This window comes from Myotis yumanensis, unplaced genomic scaffold (assembly GCF_028538775.1).
Source record: "Myotis yumanensis isolate MYYU_CA2020_CCGP unplaced genomic scaffold, mMyoYum1.0.hap1 SCAF_1, whole genome shotgun sequence".
Taxonomy (NCBI): domain Eukaryota; kingdom Metazoa; phylum Chordata; class Mammalia; order Chiroptera; family Vespertilionidae; genus Myotis; species Myotis yumanensis.
This window is the reverse complement of record NW_027223752.1, coordinates 61749145-61768107: the sequence shown is the minus strand read 5'-3', so window position 1 is coordinate 61768107 and position 18963 is coordinate 61749145. Positions and strand designations below refer to the sequence as shown.

Genomic DNA, 18963 nt, shown 5'->3' with positions numbered 1-18963 from the left:
GCTTGGGCAGGGCCACCCTTGGGGGAACTTCCCACCAGCTAAGGCATGAGCAGGTCCATCTCTTTGCCTAGGTTCCTGCCACCACCAGGACATCATGATCCAGGTAGGTCAAGACTGGTGGGTACAGTCAGTCAGCCTGACTTCCTTGAAAGTGGTCATGTCCTGGAATTGGTTAATCTGGCTGATTTGGTCACCAGAGACACTCCTATCTTGTCCAAACAATGCCTATGGAGGCCTTGGAATTGGGGATCTACTTCAATGGATTTAGCATCTACTTGCCCAGTGAACATTTAGGAATTTAAGGCCCCCAGAGAGAAAAAAGATCTTTGGGGAAAATACACTGACATAAAGAAACTCAGAAAACAAAATTACTCTATTTAAACTTTTATCTACATTTATCTATCCAGAGAAACAAGCACAAAGTATATTTTCTGCCTAGTGGATCACAATATGTTAGTGGAAAGCTGCATTCTTGTTTCCTTATTGTTTCTGTTCTTTTTTTGTCATAGCATCGAATGTGTGGGTCTCATATGAAACCAGACAATGGGTTAACGTAGCAGGCAGCTTTTGAGCTAAACTATTGTCTCCCCATACCCCCATATTTTAATCCCTTGGACATTATTGACTTGTCCATATGACAAGTCTTTTCCCAAAAGGCAGTTTGTTAAAAGAAAGAAGTAAATACCACCAAGTGCACAAATTGTTCATGGTTTTTTCTTTGTGTATCTAATTAGGGACTTGATCCTGGAAACCCTTCTTCACAGGAAGCTCTGCCTGAGCCCCTAGACTCTAGGGCCTAGATCAGTGATGGCGAACCTTTTGAGCTCGGCGTGTCAGCATTTTGAAAAACCCTAACTTAACTCTGGTGCCGTGTCGCATATAGAAATTTTTTGATATTTGCAACCACAGTAAAACAAAGACTTATATTTTTGATATTTATTTTATATATTTAAATGCCATTTAACAAAGAAAAATCAACCAAAAAAATGAGTTCGCGTGTCACCTCTGACACGCGTGTCATAGGTTCGCCATCACTGGCCTAGAGGCTACCTGAAGAGGGCTGGGATCAGGTGAGCAAAACTCCCCTATTCCCTTTGAGAAAAGGAGGACTGGTTCAATGTTGGTCCCTAAAGGAGAAGTCAAAGAAAAGATCAGACAAGCATTATCTATGTTGAGTTAATATGTGTGTAGGACTTGCTTTGGTTTGAAAATCTCCCTAATCTTTCTTGGCTATTCATGCTATTATATTTAACCATGGTTTTCCTATAGTTGACTGAATTACAGTGATTTCTCAGAAACATTTTATCCTTACTTGATTTTTTGGAAATTTTTCCTCTATTAAGGAAAGGGGTGGCTTCCCTTAGGCCAGATTAAAATGAGAGAGAGAGAGAGAGAGAGAGAGAGAGACTAAACAGATTGCCAACTGCTGAGATAGCTTTTTGTCATGTTGTCTCTCTCTCTCTTCCCTTCCCCCTTCCAGTGCTCAGCAGAATGCCTGGCACCCATCAGGTGCACTGTGAGGGAATGAAACAATTCAAACCCAAGGAGAAGTTCCTTGAAACTACGTGGTTAATTAAGTGTATTACAGTATGCTGCACAATTCTTTATGACAGCCAAGAAGTTCGAGAGGAGGGCTTATTGGCAACTGGTTAGAATTTGAGTAGCTGCAGGGAACTTAAAAAAATAATGTCAATCATCATCACAAAATTACATACATGTATATATTTAAGAAAAAGGGAAATAAGACTATTGACTAGATGCTGGTTGCTGGTAATATTTTCAGTGTGGAAACCAGGATTTCAGACTGCTTATTTTGTAAATATCGGGGTGGTGGTGGTGGTGGTGATTGGGCAGGTAAAATCTTTCCCATGCTGGATGGGCTAGAGCTTGCCAGGTGACCCCACTAAACTTAGAAAAGAGAATGAAAATAAGTCCATTCCTCCAAATGCTGGCCACACAAGCTTTTCTGAAAACTTCCTTCAGCTTCAGAGCTCCTGCTTTAGTTTTCTTTGTGAGTAATAGAGAGCTAACATATGGCCCCGGCCCAGTTTTCTGGGCCATTCCAAAGGAATGTTTCGAGAGCCCCTCTGAGACATTGAGTGTTTACTTCCCATTTGTTGACCACATGAACAGCAAGCCCGTCCCTGCCCCCCCCCACCCCCCCCACCCCAGCCAAGTTCCAGTAAGAGGCTGGCTCCTTGGCCAGAGTTTCAGAAGCTAACTCACCAGTGTTTCTGATGCTTGAAGCAAGTCTAGAATTAAACTCCTGGCCAGGAACCATTTCTTCGGTGTCTGGCAACAGTATACTGGCCACAACTTGATAACTACGGGGTGAAGGATTTGGTGGTGCTTTCTGCCAGGCTCTCTTGTCTTCCTCCCGCCTCTGGAGAAATTTAATTCAGAAAATTGCTGTTGGCTTAGAATAGAACACCAAGAAATTCAGAAGGGGGTGGTCTGGTGATTCCCATTGAAAACCATTTAAAAAATTAATCAATGACTTCTCTGTACTCTCTGGGGGCCAAGGAAAGGGTAACCAATTATTTTAGCCCTCTTCATCAATCTTTGATCTTCTATTAGCATCTAGTTTTTAATTCATCTGTTCAGTTTTTTCCCTTCTTAACCTAAATTAAGGGTTTTGCTCATGACAATATGTATATTTTATACTCTGTGTTTTTGCGCTCTCCTTTGTTCTATCGCCTACCTACCCTCTCCAAATCCAAAGAGAAGGTGCTCTGGTGAAGGGCTCTCCACAGCTGGTGCCATCTCCAGCTGACGCCGGGATTCTGGGAGATGCGGAGGGTGTCCAGGAGAGCGGTGCCAGGACCTCAGACCCCTTGCCAGCATCTCCAGTTACTTCATCTCTTGGGCCATCTGATAAGCTAGAAGTGGCTCTCTTGGGTTTAAATCTGTTCTTGTGGTCCCCAGTTTCAATGAGGGCTTTTCAAGGCCTCAGGCCCAGTGCCCTGAAGGAGGAAGGAGTGTCCTAATATTGTGGAGGGGTCCAAGGCTCCCGGGTGATGCTCGGGCTGCAGAACCCCGCGCTGCTTTCCTCAGTCAGTTGGATTCTGGGGGAGTTGCCCTTTCTCTTGTCAAACCTGCAGTGGATTTCTCTTTCTTTGATCTTTATATCGTTGAAGTACATTTCAGAGGAGATCTGTCGGGACTACCGGGGTGGACTTAGTGACGGATTTTCCGGGTTTGAGGCGGTGGTTCAGGATCCTGTTTGGGTGCCTAGAATCTAGATTAGGAGGTGCAAGGGTAGAGTGCCAGGGTTCGGGACTAGGAGGACAGGGCAAGGGGCAAGGGGCCCTCTCGCTGGTGCAGTTCTACTCCGAAGTGGGAAAACTCAGAGCAAAGAGGGCGGTGGGAGACCAAAGTCGGCTTGGCTCAAGATGGTCTCCAGATGCACCATCCCGGGCCTTGCAGGAAGGACGCAAGTCACGGGTTGCAGCCCCGCTGGGAGCCTCGGGGCGGTGGCCAGGGGTGGACCAGTTGCACGGTCCACCCCACCCCGGGGCCCACTGGGGCTCTGCGGACCTGCGGCGCGAGCGGCCCACTCGGCAAACTCCTCCACAGCCTCGCAAGATGATGAGAGCAGCTGCACTTGGGAAGGAAAACTCTTTAAACAAATCATTTTGGTGTCTAATCAATTAGTGTTTGCGCAGTCAAGTACCATAGATTTAACAGAATAATCGTTACCGCCCTTGTCTTTATTTGACACGCAGACACCTAGATGATTTAAAAATGAAACGCCGGTGTTCTGGGCTCCCCGCCCCTGGCCTGCGCCTCCCTCCAGGCCCGCACGCCCCTGGCCTTTGTTTCCTCCGGGCCTCGCCTCCTCTTTCCTTCCTTCCCTGTCTTTCCTTTCCTCTTTACACTTTGCACACTTTCCCTTCTTTTCTTGCCCACCCTGCCCTGTCCGCGGTGCCCGTCTCGGCCTCTTCATCCCTTCACCCCTGGCTGACAGCCTCCGCGTGGGCCCCGTGCGGCTCTGGGCCAGCGCGCCTGCCTGCCCTTTGGCCCCAGCGCCATCCCCGCGCAGGACGATGGAGTCCTCGAGCGCCCAGAAGCCTTTTCCCCGGGGCCCTCGCCCTCGAGCTCTGATGCTCACCCTCTCACACCCGCCTGAAGCATCCAAGACCTAAGTGGCCTGTGCGTGCCCTTTAGCTTCGGTGCTGCTGCGCTAGGAGAAGACCTTTACCAACGCGGCGGGGCTGCGCGCCTCACAGGGTCTTGCCCCATATATGTGGTGACCTGGGGCGCCGACTGGGGCTGAGATGAAGAGCTGAGCGTGGCCTTGGCCCGCAATCCCCGAAGCCTGGGCGAGGAGTCCGTGCTGCGGCGGAAGGTGGAGTCCCTGGAGATGATGTTTGAGGGATGCGTGTTACCTCAGAGGCACACTTCTCTGGGCCAGGGCCAGCGCCCAAGGTCTAGGGGTCGGGAGGGCCCCAGGAGCTCCTGAATAGATGCTCCTGTGTCTCCCTCACCTCGTGCCTTTCTTCAGGCTGTGGGGTGCACGTCTACGCGTGTGCATGTATTTGTGTAGAGGCGATAGTGGCGTACCCTAGGGGTCTCCCGCCACCAGGGCTGGGATGTGGGAGCCCCGAGCGGGTTGTAGGGATGGCCGTCAGACCCAAGAGACCTGGAAGCAGGGCTGGGAAGCTGCGGGGATGATGGGTGGGCGCAGTGAGAATTTTGGCCAAGAACACCTCCACTCCTTTGAACCCAGCAGAGGCCGAGTCTGACACATCTGGGTAGTGGGTTGGAGAAATACCGGCTGTAATTCTAAAGGTCGAGAGAAAGAATGAGCTGGAGGCGACCCCCCCCCCCCCCCCCTTCAGGACTGCCAGACACTGGGAGCTCCGGAGGCCCCAACCCGAGCCTGGAGGGTCTCAAAGGCCCCTAGAACTGCCTCCCAGTCCCAGGTTGCAAGCACTCACCTGAGAGACTTTGCTCTCAACAATAGATGATTACAATGTACTTGACTAACGTCTGTATTTTCCTGTTTAACATACATTAATCCAAAGTAACAAAAAATCAATATTGCTAACAATATTGCAAACAAATCCTAGTCTCTCTCATACAAAAACCTCGTCAGATTTTCAGTCACTTCTACCCACTTGAATTTTGTCATTTCTCCTAGCCCACTGGTAGCTCCTGGCTAGCCTGGAATTCAGTCCTGACTTTCAATAGCCTTCTCTAAAAAATCTTGATTTTTTTTGCCATTGGGGGGAACCTGGAACCCTCAAAATCCGAGCCTCCTCCCTCCCCAAGGCCCTTTGAGGACCCCAAGGGTTTACCTTAAATTCTGTCCCTTTCTGCACCAGGGGGTGCCCAAAGTTCCTGCTCAGTGACTTTGGATTTTGTTTTCCTTCTCCAACAGAACCCCCCATGTGGCAGCCCCCAGTCCCCCCCCACCCCCAGAGCCAGAGAACCCACACTTGCCCTCCCTGCCAATCCTCCTCACCTCAGCCGCCTGAAGCTAATTGCAGCCGGCGGTTCTTGTAGGGAATTTATTATGATTCCTCTTATTATTATTTTTTTTAAATTGGTGTTTTCCACCTGGAAAAAACAAACCAGAGGGGCTGGCTAATGAAGGAAGTTAGGTTTGCAAAACACTGTAAATAATTTAGTATTGTATTTCAAGGAAAAAAAATAGCTTTCTTAAATCATCCCCGCAATATAAATTGCAGACTTACAGTATGGTCCTGGTAAGTCTAAATTTTTAAAGGAGCAATATTCAAAGAGACATAGATGTCTGTATTAATTATTTATTCGCTGGTGCCTTCCTTCGTTTCTAACTTATTATTAATTAGGCGCCTCTAGTCTTTCGCAGAGCGCTCCACTGAGCCGGTTGCAGCTTTAAATATGAATTAAAAGCAAATCCAACCTACTGTAATGCGAAAATTATTCCGTGTCTTGCATGGCAGAGATGAATAGCCGCGTGGATCAATACCGTGAAACTCGGCTTCGAACGACAGGGTTATTGATAGCTTATATTAATGATGTTAATGATGGAAAAAGGAAAACAAGGGCCCACCCGACTTAGAAACTTTTTGCCGCTGAAACCCCGCAATAAAAACGGGAAGGGGGCAGGACACGGGCTTAAGTGTAATAAGAAAATTATTTATGAAACCGGATAAATGACTTCAGAGCCTTGATGCATTTGAACCTAACGCTCGGCTCCTGGCAGCCCTGGCTCCAGCTGGGGAGACCACGAAAACCCCAAGCGGCTGGGAGCTGGAGGGGGCGGGGGCAGGTAGCGGGGGGGCGCTCCCCCGCCTGGACAGCCTCCGGTTTGCTGCCGCCTTCCCCAATCCCCTGCGGGAGAGCCCTTCTGGGGGCGACGTGGTGGGGCTTTTGGAAGTTGGTGGAAGGGGCAGGCTGGAGGCTAGTCCTTGCTGTGCGGAGGAGTAAGTCCGTCAGCGGTCCCTGCAGCCTTTGGCTCGATCTCTTCACGAATGCTCTTGGCACCCGCTCCCGAGAGGAGTCAAATGCTCGGGGCTTGAGTGGGGCACAGATCTGGTTCTGCACTGTCGCCTCTCACCCATCTGGTCCAGACTCTCGGGAGCCCCAAAATGTAAACGGGTAGCTGGTGTTTGGAGGTGGGGTTTTGGATGAAGAAAAACTGCTCTAAACGGGACAGAAAAACTGGGAAAAATGCCCACTTTTCTCCTTCGTGCCTTAGTCAGGACTTTACCGGGGTTCAATTGGGCTTTGCCTGCCAGCGCCTGGCAAGTGTGGGATCCTTGAGACTCAGTTTCCTCGCCTGCGGAGAAAATGAGCGCGCTGGTTTGGGCTGCACCCACGTGCAATTCAGCCTGGCGCCGCCCCTCCCCTGATGGTCTCAAATATCGACCCACTCTCCTTTTCTCACTTGCCCGGGGCCACTGAGTGGCGGGGGAGTAGGGTGGAGGAACAAAAGGTTAAATACTGACCCTAGAGGATAGCGGGAAAGGTCAGTGCCCCAGGGTCACCGCCAGGCGCTGAGCAGCCTAATCCCCTCCCCCAGCCGGGGCCCTGGGCCCTAGGAGGCCAGGAGTTAGGCAAGGTGATGCTAGGTTAGCGGGTGGGCGCCCGCGGGACTTCCAGGTCAGGTCACGCGACCAGTCTTTTGGATTGGAGTAGGAAGTTGGGGGGCTTTTCATCTATGCTTAGGACTGTCATTTGGTCTGAATTTCAGGGGGAGGAGAAGGCACCTGCAGCTGCAGTAAAAGGCCCAGGTAGTCTACCAAGGCAATCAATCACAGTTTTCCTCCGAAGGATGGGTAATATTATATATTTTCGTTATTAAAATCTGCTTTTCCTCCTTTTCCTTAGCCTCTTTCATCATTCTTTTCACTTCTCCTTTCCCTTTTCTCTTCCTCCTTCCTTCCATTTGTTCTTCCCACCTCTCCTTTCTTATTTTCTTTTTCTCTTTTCCTCCCCCCTTTCTTCCTCTCCACCTCTCCCTCCCCCTATCCCCCCTCAACTTCTCCTCCCTCATTCCCTCCCTCCTTTTCTTCCTTCTATAGGTAGGTGGAGGTCTGGCCGACCTCTCTGCTCCTTGAGACTTATCACATGAAAAGTGCAAACTCCATTCGGCATTGATATAAAATAATTTCATTTTTGAAAAAGGAAAGAGGCAGATGAGCACCAGAATGTGGAGGGAGCACCGGTGCCTCGGCCCTTTCACTGTCACCAACACTACTCCGCTGGGCCTTTGCAGGGGTGGGTGTCCCACGGCTCAGGGTCTGGCCCCTTTCTGGAGCCCGGGGCTCAGGTTTGGGGAGACCAGGAGAGTGTCCTCCTCTTGCTAAGGCTCCCCATCAGACCCCCCCCCCAAAACATCACCAAGATTTATGAGTTGGCTTATTGTTATTTGACTCTCTTCTGAAAAAAAAAATTTAAACAAAGTGAATCGCTGAGGCCATAGTTCCTAAAAGCACCTGCCGAGCCTTACATCTATTCTAGGGCACCAGAGGTGGCCCAGTTGAAACCATTATCTAGACAAGTAGACAAAAATAAAATTTCCTGCCACCCAGCAAGAGTCCCCTGTCAGCTACGCAGCTTCAAAGTCTACAATCAACCACAGTACGTGTGTCAGATGCGCACCGATGTAGACACAGCCATAAAGCCACACAATGTACCAGCAAAGGCCCTTCCTCCGAAAGGCAACACAACGGACACTGTACAAAATCACTTGATTCCGGGGAAAAAATCAATATCGAAATTAGATTTATTGTCTGTTTATATGATTAAAAATGACAAAGTGTTGCCTTTTATTTTCATAAAAAGACAGAAGGCTGAACAAAATAATTTACGATCGAGTTCTGCTCGTTTCATTTGCCTGGCAAAACCTGGAGGAGGCCGGAAGGGCGGCTGGAAAGCAGCGGCCACTCGCTGCCCCCGCTGCCCCCAGTGCGTCCCACCATGGGAGGAGATGCGCGCCGCTGTGTGTGGCAGAATACATTTCCTAATCTCCAGTCTTCAGCCATGCGGGTCCAGCTGGGTGGGTCTCAGTTCTGCTGCGTCCCAAAGAAATGCAGGCAGTCTGTCCCTGGCCCCTTCTTCAACTTAAACCCAGGTCACATCTTGTTCTCAAAGGTAAATTCTCAGGATGACTCTGCGTTAGTGGTTGCCTTCCTGGCTCACGCAGGTGTGGCCTCCTAGACCCCCATTCAGCCACCCTGGATCTTCGATTCTACGAAGCACTGCCTCGTTTGAGCGCGTGTGGGGTTGCTTGACCAGGACCAAGGGGTTCGGAAACTTCCGGGGCTGGATTCTCCAATCGTGACGGCCGGCGAGCCGCATGCGGGGGGATAGGGCTGTATAGGGGCACGCGCTGGTTACACCAACGCCGGGGTTATTTATCTATGTTGAAAACAAAAAGGAAAACCAAAAAACAGGCACCGTGTGAATCTCATCTTAAACTACCCTCCCTACCCCCTCACCCCCCAAAGCCGAGTCAGAATCTATCCTCTATCTCCGCTGCTGCTCTTCGGCGAGAGCCCAGAGAACGCAGAACACGCTCCTATCTATCCGTTCCCCGCCTTGTTCTAGAACAAAGTGGCTCCCAAACGCTCGAGGGTTCACGGAGCGCGGCCCACGAGAGAGCGCGAATAGCTTCACGCGCGTCATTAGGGAAATAACCAGCAAGACGGGCCCCTCGGAACCCCTTCGTGCGCCTTCCCGTTTGGAACCAGCGTAATTTCGCGCCTCAGACTCGTTTGTTAAAGACGTTAATGGGTCCTCCTTTTATTCTGGACCGGAGGGGGCTGATCTCCTGGTGGTTGCGAAAATGAATCCAAACAAACCATCTCCTCCACGGAGTCCCTGGGGCGCGGCTCCTCCAACGCCTTCTCTTGGGCGAGGACTTCAGGAGAAGCGGACGTGGATGCCCTTATTACTTGGGGATCTGACAGGCCTCCACGCCAGGGGTCCAGCCCCGCCAGCTCAGCCGCCCACTTTCTGCTCGACGTCGTTGTGGGGCCAGGCCAGAGCACCCTCGTGTCGGTGCAACTTTCCCAGACGCCGACGGGAGGCGGCGAGGGCGCGCGGCTCCGGACAGGCAGGCTTGAGGAGGTCGCCTTGGGGTGGAGGAAGGCAGCCTGTGGCCCGGCTTCTGGGAGGGGGCAGCTCAGACTCCTTTCTGCATAAAGGCAGATCCAGCCACCAGCTTTCTGGGAAACAAACCCGATCTCTCCTTTCCTCTCCAGTCCCTCTCTCCAGCCTCTTCCCCCTACCTCTCCAGCCTTTCGCCCCAAGCAGCCAGTCCGAGGGTCAAAGGTCAGGCCTTCCTAGGCCTGGCCTCTTCCCAGCACTGCTGCTGGCTCGGTCAGGAGTCGCCTAGTCTCTCATTTCCCGCTGACCGCCATCGCCCACCCAAGAGAGTACAGAAGCAGATCTCAGAGCTCCCTCCTCCTCTATGTAGCCCTCTCTGATGACAGGGGTCTCGGGTGGGGGCAGGTTAATTTAGGAAATTATGTTGAGAGTATAAAATCATTTGTGGTTATTTGAGATTGGGGGCTGGGTGTTTAATGATTTCTGTAAGTATCATTACAGAAATGACGTGGTGTGGTTATCAAACTGGTGTGGTTATCATTTCTGTTGCCCAAACCCAGGCCAGAGCTGGAAAGAAGTTGCCAGAAGCAATCTACAAGAGACAAACGAAGCCCAGCTCTCCAAGTAGGCAGATCTCTTCCAAAGGGGTCGACCTTTCACGTGAATGGGGGCAAGGCCAGCAGAGTAAAAAGCAGATTTTTATGCATGTTCACGTGGCCCAATGTAATGAACACATCTCCATCAATTCCTGGAGGCAGAGGGCTCAATTTGTTTTGTTTTTAGCTGAGAATATCCTCAGCCTCAGCTCTGACAGACTACAGAGCAGCCATGTAGTTAGAATTCTCTCTCGAATGAATGTGATGGTCAATAGAACTCTCGGTATCAAATGAGCAATAATTTGCTGTGGCTACATGCTGGATAATGAAAGATGTTAGCAGGATCAATAAAAAATGAAAACACTTTTACTTACATCTTGAGTTACTGTTTTAAGAGCAAGAGGAATGCAACAAACCCAAAGCTAGGTTTAGAGCCTCCCCGAACCCTCTCAAACCCACAAAGCTCTGTCACTAAAGGACTGAAGCTTCTTGCCACCAGGCCTCTACCTGCCTTCCTCCCTGCTCAAAGGCAAGTAGGTTATTTACATCAACATTAACCCATTAGAAACCAGTGATAATTTAACTATCAGGGTTTTTAATTTTTTCCCTCTACAGCCATAAGTAAATTTTAAATTGTTTTTCATCAGAACTAAAGGTCATCTAGTTGGTTATAGTTTACCAAAAAGAGTAGGGAAGCCTCCTAAAGCTGACTTGTCCTTTGAATGCCTCTACATGTACACCTGACTGAAACACGCCGGAGGGCCCCTGCTCTTTGGTTGTTCATACACAGGCAAAAAAACAGATTTAATTCCTTTTGATCTGTTATGTTTGGCCATTACATTAGAAAATTCAGACCTTAAACGTGCTCTTTCCAGATTAGTTAATTCTCTCATCTTCTTTCATAGTCATTTAGTCTGTTCAATTATTTTTTTTTTATTGGGTTTCTTTGTACTGCTTTTCTCATCATTCAATCCCCAAACACTCCCCTACAGATCTGGTCCCTAAGAAACCTATTGTGAAACCACCGGAGAAGCATTCTATACATATATATATATTTTTTTGATACCAAGACTTTAAAAAATGAGAAGCTATCCCAAGTGCTCTGCATAAAACAGGAGCAGCGAAATAGCTTACAGCCAGATAGCTTCCGGCACCGAACCAAATAAGCAAAGAACATTGGGAAATATGTTTGGATATTTCTGTAGGCGCAAGAAGCCTACATTTTCTCACCACTAAAAAAAAAAAGTCACGCATTTATCCGCCGCTTTATGTCAGTCTGACCAGAGGATCTGGTTCTGCCACCGATAACGGCCAGTGCTGCAAGGACAGTGGACTGTGGTCATCTTTAGCATGTTTGTGCGGATCCGGAGAGACAGCCAGCAACCTGGGAGATTTAGAGAGCGGGAACCAGCCCAGGAAAGTGTAGACAAGTTCCAATTTGGGGACTTCCCCGGGTGAGGGAGTGTGGCCGGCTCCACTGGTACAACTCGCACGGACACAGGTGTGTGTGTCTGCAGCCGCACGCTGCGTTAGCGGGAGAGCCGCGCACAAACCGCCGACCCGTCCCCATACCGGCCGCTGCGCTGGGCGCACCGGGATATTTACACCCTGTTTGGGAGGCCTCCTCCCTGCCCTCATTTGCTACTTTAAAATCGACAGGAGGATCTGTTAGTGGCCCTGGCTGGGATGGCAGGCTGGGAGGGTGGCGCCCCCGCTTGGCTCTCCGGCTGTGACGCCGCTGCTGCCCTCCGCCCTCTGCTCCCTCCCCGTTTGCGTGGAACAAGCTCAGCAGTGGACCAGCGTGGCCGGGCTGGTGGGGCCCCTGCCCTGGCTGACCACCTCCCCCACGCCCGGCCTGCGCCTGTGAGACTGGCTTACCCCAGTGGGCGAGTCGCAGCGCATTAGCTGATTTCATGGCAAGTTGCTTCCGTGACAAGCGGTCAGGTTTCCGTTTGAGGATTTGCCCCCTAGGAGGGAGGGAAAAGGAGAGTCAATCTGCATAATTTCAAATGAGAAATAAACCACAAACGGGGACCTTAATTTCAAAACCCTAATGCCGCCTTCCCCCTAACCTGTAGTCCCCAACTACCCCCCCCCCCCCACGCTCAAGGCACAGTAAGAAAAAGTAATCCGCACACGTCGCGGGTGATACCTTTTATTGCGCTCATTTTAAAGACAGGGACAGGATGGCCCCCTCCTTGAAGCCTTTCTCCGCAGCCCGGGGCAGGTGGGTCAGCCAGGCCCCGCCGGGGCCCGCGGATTCCGGCAAGGTCGCGAGGTGAGGGGCGAAGGGAAGAACGATCTCGGGCTCTGTGCCAAGCAGCCCCCTTCGGCGCCCAGGGTCTGAGCCAGACGCACAAACCCAAATTCCCTTCAGCGCCTTCGGCTCCATCTTTAAGTCCAAGCAAAGATCAATTCTCCCTCTCTCTTGCTCGCACACATTTGCAGCCATAAATAAACAGCTCCCGGCTAAATCAGGAACGAGAGAAGAAAAAGAGGGAAGAAAGGAGAAAGAGAAAGACGAGAGCCGGAGCGTGGGTCTCGCTCTGCCCCTGCGCCGGCGCCGGACGGCTCTTTTTGGTCAGGCCAGCCTTGCATTTGGGGTTGCAACTTGCATTTGAATAGCTGCCTGGGCTTGTTATGGACCCGGGAAGGCTCTGAAAGGGAATCACTATGCAAATTGTCCCAGTTACAATCGAAAGGTTCGATCTCTAGGAGCTGCCTGACGGAAGTTGATGTCAGCTATCTGTGCATTAGGGTTGCATTACCGCCTTCGCCTCCCTCCTCACCCCCGCTCGCGCCTGCCCGGAGGCTTTTCTTTTTTTCTTTTGCTTATGTGTATATTTCCCCCCAGTAATTAAAAAAAGGAAAACACACACACACACACACACACACACACACACACACACACACACACACACACACGGTTGAAGGTGGCGGCGTAGCTGCCTCGGGCCTGAGGCCCACGGGCGGAGGGGAGGAGGTACGGCCGCTCGGGCGGGGTGTGTGTCATTCTTTGCAGCAGGTGTTGGTGGTGCGTCTGAAATCAAACATTTAGAAACGGTTTTTCTTTCTTTCTTTCTTTTTTTTTTTTAGCGCTTTGCAGGACTAGGCTGCGGCGAAGGGCGGGGGCGGCGACGTCTGCCTTCGCCCGCCTGCTTGATGATTCTACAATGCGGGCTGCAGATCAATACCCGCTCTCTGTAATCCCAGTAATTGTAGGGCTCGCAGCTTTTATTTTAAAGAATAGGACGCTAGAGTGCTGGCGGGCGGCTGAGGCAGCGATGCCTCCGGGCGCCTTTTGGGGCGCCTTTTACCCTCCAGAAGTCTCCCCACAGTGGGCTGTTTTTGCGACCACAGCGCGCGTGCATTAGCCTGGGGACCACGAGGCTCCCAGGGCTTCCCGCCGGGAATGGCGCTCCCGCGAAGGCGCTCTTGGCTACTCGGGGCAGGCTACGTGCAGCCGGGATGGGCAAATTGGGGCCATGCAGGCCTCAGACCTCGACGCTCAGGGCCGAGGATGCTGGAACCTGGACCTTCCGGCATAGAAGGCGAGAAGCTTTGTCCATCTTCAGCCGCCTACCAGGGCCCGAGGCCGGTCTGGGCTCGTGGATGCCCAGGGGACACGGAGCCACAGGCCTGCGTCGGGCGCTGGACGCGGGGGCTGGCAGAGGCGCTGGGATCTGGTTTCCTCTCGCAGTGCGGGCTGCGCGAGTGGCGGAGGCCCACAGACCCCGCCGCCGCCCCTCGCTGGCAGAGCAGGGGCAGGACCGCTGGGGCCTGGGGCCGCAGCCCCCGCGCGGCGGGCAGCCCGCAGCTTCTGGCGCCCCCAGAAGATGACCATCTGTCATTCAATTAAGGTTTCAGGGCAGCTGATGGGGGAGCCAGGGTCAGCGACCCCAGGACAAAACGGCCTGCTGCCTCGGATAGGAGAAGTTCAAATGTTAAATGCAGAACATTGTGCCCTCTCCCAGTCCGGGCCCCCGCCCGGCCGCAGGTCTGGCCGGTGGACAGCAGCCGGGTGAAGGGCAGCGGTCATTAGCACTTAGATTTCAGCTCAGGGCCGGGCTCCTTCTGTTGGGTCATTTTGACCAGAGAACCTTTAACCCTTTCATACCAGCCCTCCCTCTAGGGAAGGAGGAAAGATAGAGGAGGGAGATCAGATGTACCCATATAATGAGGGATAAAACTGTATTTCTGGTCACTTCTCTGTAGGAGAAAACGTACAAGAGAAGAAGAACAGTTAATTACGGCCCAAACAAAAAGGTATTTAAAAAGTTTTATTTTTATTATTATTTTTTTGTTTTTGTTAATCCTCAGCCTAGGATATTTTCCCCATTGATTTTTAGAGAGACCGGAAGGGAGGAAGGAATGGGGAGAAAGAAAGATAGATAGATAGATAGACAGACAGACAGACAGATAGATAGATAGATAGATAGACAGACAGATCGATAGATAGATAGATAGATAGATAGATAGATAGAGAGATTAGAGAGACACATTAATTGATTGCTTCCCATAGATGCCTGACCAGGCCTGATCAAACCTGCAACCCAGGTATCAACCCTTGACCAGAAATTGAATCCATGACCCTTCAGTGGATGGCTGGTACTCCAACCACTGAGTAACATGGTCAGGGCAAAAGTTTTATTTTTATATTTAAAAAAATCTTTATTGTTGAAAGTATAACATGTCCTTCTCTCCGCCCGCCCCCCCCCCCCCCATGACCTCTTCTAGCCCACCCCTACCCCCAGGCCTTCACCATCCTAATGTCTTTCCATGGTTTATGCATATATGCATACAAGTTCTTTATGGTTGAGCTCTTCCCATCCACCAAAAGTTTTATTTAAAACATTTTTAGTTTTGGGGAAGAGTACATTACTAAATATGATTGTGGAACTAATGGGCCAATGTGAGAAGAGTGGGTTCGTAAAAAATTCCAGATTTTCCTTCCATAATTAAGTTTATTGGCCCAAATGTGTATGAGAGGTGATGAGTATCCAGCCACAGACAACTCCATTAAAAGTGTTGGTGGTGAAAAGTCTCCATTGCAGCCAGCCTCATCTACAGCTGAAAACAGGTTGGACAGTTGGTCTTTCCCTTTTGAGATTTTCCTAATAAAATGAGGTAACACATTTTTCTTAACTAATGGAATTCATAAAATACATTCATTGAGCATCCACAGGCTTGGACATTTAGGTGGCGGTAGTTTTGGCTTCCCTATACCAGACAGAGGGAAAAGCAGTCACACAGCAGTTTTCAGCAGAAGATCCAACTATTCTTCTCAATTATTAACCATGAAGCTTGAGAGCAAGATATCGTTTCAAGGCATGGACAACTAGGTCCTTCCGCAGGCTAGTGAGTAATAGAAGGGCCCAGGGCTTCTGGCTTCCAGCCCCAGTTCTCAACGTTGAACCCAGTCGCTACCTTTTGGAAGTAACTATCAAATCAATGAATCAATCAGACATTCAGAATTGAAGCACCTTAGCAAATTTTTCATTGGCTGACAATGAATAATGCAGAGACCTCTAGTATATTGACTGTGGTAAATGATCTTTAAAGTAAGGTGCTGCAACAAGTACCTTTAAATAAAATCAAAATAAAAAGTTTACCACAATCATAATAAATTGTTCAGTCATCTTCCTATTGACTCACATAAGCATCTTTCTTCAGGGGCATTTGGAGTTATTTTCCCCCTCACAAACAGACCAGAACAAATTGATGAATTGAGCTTTCACTATGCTAATTTAGACATTATAAATATTTAATTAACTTCCCTAATAGCCAGTCATAGAGAGCCCCCTCTCTACTTTACACTGTTCTTAATCTAAAGTAAATGCTTTTCCCATTAATAGCTAGATGCCATATTAGCAGCTTCCTCTGTAAAAGGGCCCCATTTAGTCCAAAAGGAGGGGGCATTGAGTAGTCTGCATTAGATAGGGGTTTATTCCTGTTTGTAAAGGAGCCTCGGCAGTCTCTACAAATTCCACCTTTTTCAGTTCTTGCTCAAGTGAGGCTGTCCTACGATAGGGGTAGCCTCTCAGTTCCATTTCTCTAGACAAGGTAATCTTTTGGGATTGTAGTAGAATAAAATATATTTCCATAAAAATTATTTTTAAAAAGTGATTCATAGATAATGGGTGACAAATTTCCAACCATGGAATGTACTAGTCTTTCCAACAGAGTGGTGCAGTGAAAAGAATTCTGAACCAGGAGACAAAGGACCTCAGTTCAAATTCTGTGGCACTCACTGTCAGTGGGATCCTTGGAATGGATTAACCCCTTTAGAGCCTCAGTTTTCTCTTTTAATGTGGCTATAATTAATGTCGATGCCACAGGGTTACTTTAAAGATTAAATGGGAGAATATATGTGAAATTGCTTGGCATATACTCAATTGATATTGGGTTAGGTCCCAAATGATTGCCAAATATTCATTAACCCTCTTTTCCCCATATATATATTAGAGGCTCGATGCACAAAATTCATGCAAGGGGCTCAGCCCTCACAGCCTTGGCTGACTTGTGGCCCTGTGGCCCCGCCCACTGGTCATTCTGGAAGGTGGTTCAGCCATCTGGCCTAATTATCATATTAGCTCTTTGTTATATAGGATATATATATATATATATATAGTCTTTTATAAAATTATCTTGTTATAATTTAACTTTATATTTTCAAATGTTATTTTCTCATCAATTCTTAGAAGTGGGGAGAAACTAGGGAGCCTAAACCCTGACCAAGAGGCAATGTAAGAACAGATGCTGGAACTGACTTTCAAAAGCTCTGAGTCTGAAACTCAGATCACTGAAATGTCCTTATACAACAGTCCTTGTGTGGTTTAGAAAGATTCCAGAAGCAGCATTATATTTCCCAGGGGGTCAGGAATCAGGCCAGAACTGAGAGTTCAAGACATTGGAAATAGTCCAGGCTGATCTAACTCTGGGGCTAGGATCTGCAGATACTAAACATTAGAGTAAAAGCAGAAGAAAGGAAAATAAACTCCAGATAATTTAAATTTAAAACATTGAAAAGATAAATCATCTTATTCTGAGAATATTTTCGAAGAATTTGAGGAAAAAAACTGAACTGACTTGTTGGATGTTGCTGGTTACAGAGACAGTAGGAACCCTGAGTTATTCTGATTTGCAAGCACAACATAAATACTACTTACTGTAATAAAAGCATTAACATTGACAAGATAGATGTTTATCTAGATAAAAGTAAAGATCCGAGTAAAGTCACATTGTTTTGATTTTTGGGGCAAACCAAATTTTCCTTTCTATTTTTGGTTAGCAGTGGAAAGACTCAGATAGCAAGATTAATGCAAAAGAGGCAAAGAATTAGCTGGATGACTTCCCAAGTAGCAGGGAGTAGTAGGAGGTATGGGCAGGTGCCAGCAGTTTGCTCTGCTCTTCCTCTCTCATTCTCTCTCTGTAATTTGTGATGATCCAGGGAATAGAAAGAAAAACATTTTTGCACCCCTTGCCCTCATCATTTTGTTTTGAGACATCCGTGGGGAATATTTTTGACAAACAGTTCCTAGGGATGTATCCTAGAGTGTTACCTCTTAAAGATACCAACTTGTTCTATGGAAATGCTTGGTGTGGTCTTAAACTCTGATTTTCTACTTCTTGGTCCTCCTGAGTGAGGGCAATGGGCCTCTTGGCATTAAGCTATGGGGAGTTGCCCTGAAGCTCTTAGAAACATGGTAGAAAGTGATTTACAGCATGAAAAATTTCATGTTTGCTTAGTCATCTACTGCCCACTGTGTGTCAGGCACCTTGCTGGGCACTGGAGTTAAGAGGAATTAAAAAGTAATCCCTGTTCCTAATCTCAGGAAAGTGACAGATATTTAGATGCTGTTTCAGAGATCTGAAGAAAGCTGTGAGAGTGTGGGTAGCTGTCCAGGGTAGGGAGTTTGTCACTGAAAGCTTTACCCAAGGAGGCAACCCCTCAAACTCAGGGTAGATAAGAGTGGGCGGACAAAGATTAGGATGGGGGAAGAACATAGAGGCAAAGACAATGAATAATATGTGCAAAGGTATTACTGTCTGAATGTTCAACATAGCAGGTGTGAAAGTATACAGCTCAAGAAGAAAGTCAGCTAGGGCCTGTGAAGGGCTTTTGTTGCCAAGTTGGGTTTGAATTTTATTATTTACTCAACAGGGAAGTAATAGAAGTTTTTAAGCAGGTGAGTGAGATGATCAGATTTATTGCTTAGGAAAATTAACTGGTGGTAGAATGAGGAGAATGGAGACAGGAAGGCCAGTATAAAAACGAGAAAAACGGCAAGCAAAAATAAAACTGGTATTCATACTATTGGTGTATACCAAGCATGTCAAACTCAAAGGCTAACACAGGCCAAATAAACAAGGTTTAAGTCTATGTGGGCCATAAAAAAACAAAAGCTTAAATTTTCATAGAAACGTAGGTTTATTTCGATAGAGACATGCTGAATACAAAGGGCTGAAATAAATGAGTAACCGTTAACATAAAATAATAAAACATTTTAACAAAAACTAGTATTTTTTCTTGAACATTAACTTACCAGACACTGAATTAATTAGCACAAATTAATAAGTGTAATGCAAATAAACCTATTTTTCTTGTTCTCTGAAAGTGAAATATTTCCTGTTGCACACACCAAACAAGTCAGTTCAAGACTAATGACGTGGCAATGGACTGCTAAAATATTCGCTGCTAGTATTAGTGGAAAAAAATGGTGCATCTGAGCGTAAGGCGCATAAAGGAAATGAATGCAACACGATGATAGTAATCAGTCATTAGCGAATGTTGTAGTTAATTATTAATAACTAGAGGCCCGGT

General features: G+C 48.3%; 1 long non-coding RNA gene across 1 annotated transcript; it reads right to left on the bottom strand.

The window, feature by feature from the left end:
- Positions 1 to 8233: 8233 nt before the first annotated feature.
- LOC139015141 (uncharacterized) lies at positions 8234 to 12784 on the bottom strand. The gene is made up of 3 exons (XR_011472413.1): positions 12292 to 12784; positions 12018 to 12106; positions 8234 to 8853 (listed from the first exon to the last, which is right to left on the bottom strand). It is a non-coding gene; the product is annotated as an uncharacterized lncRNA (long non-coding RNA).
- Between the last annotated feature and the right edge of the window lie 6179 nt (positions 12785 to 18963).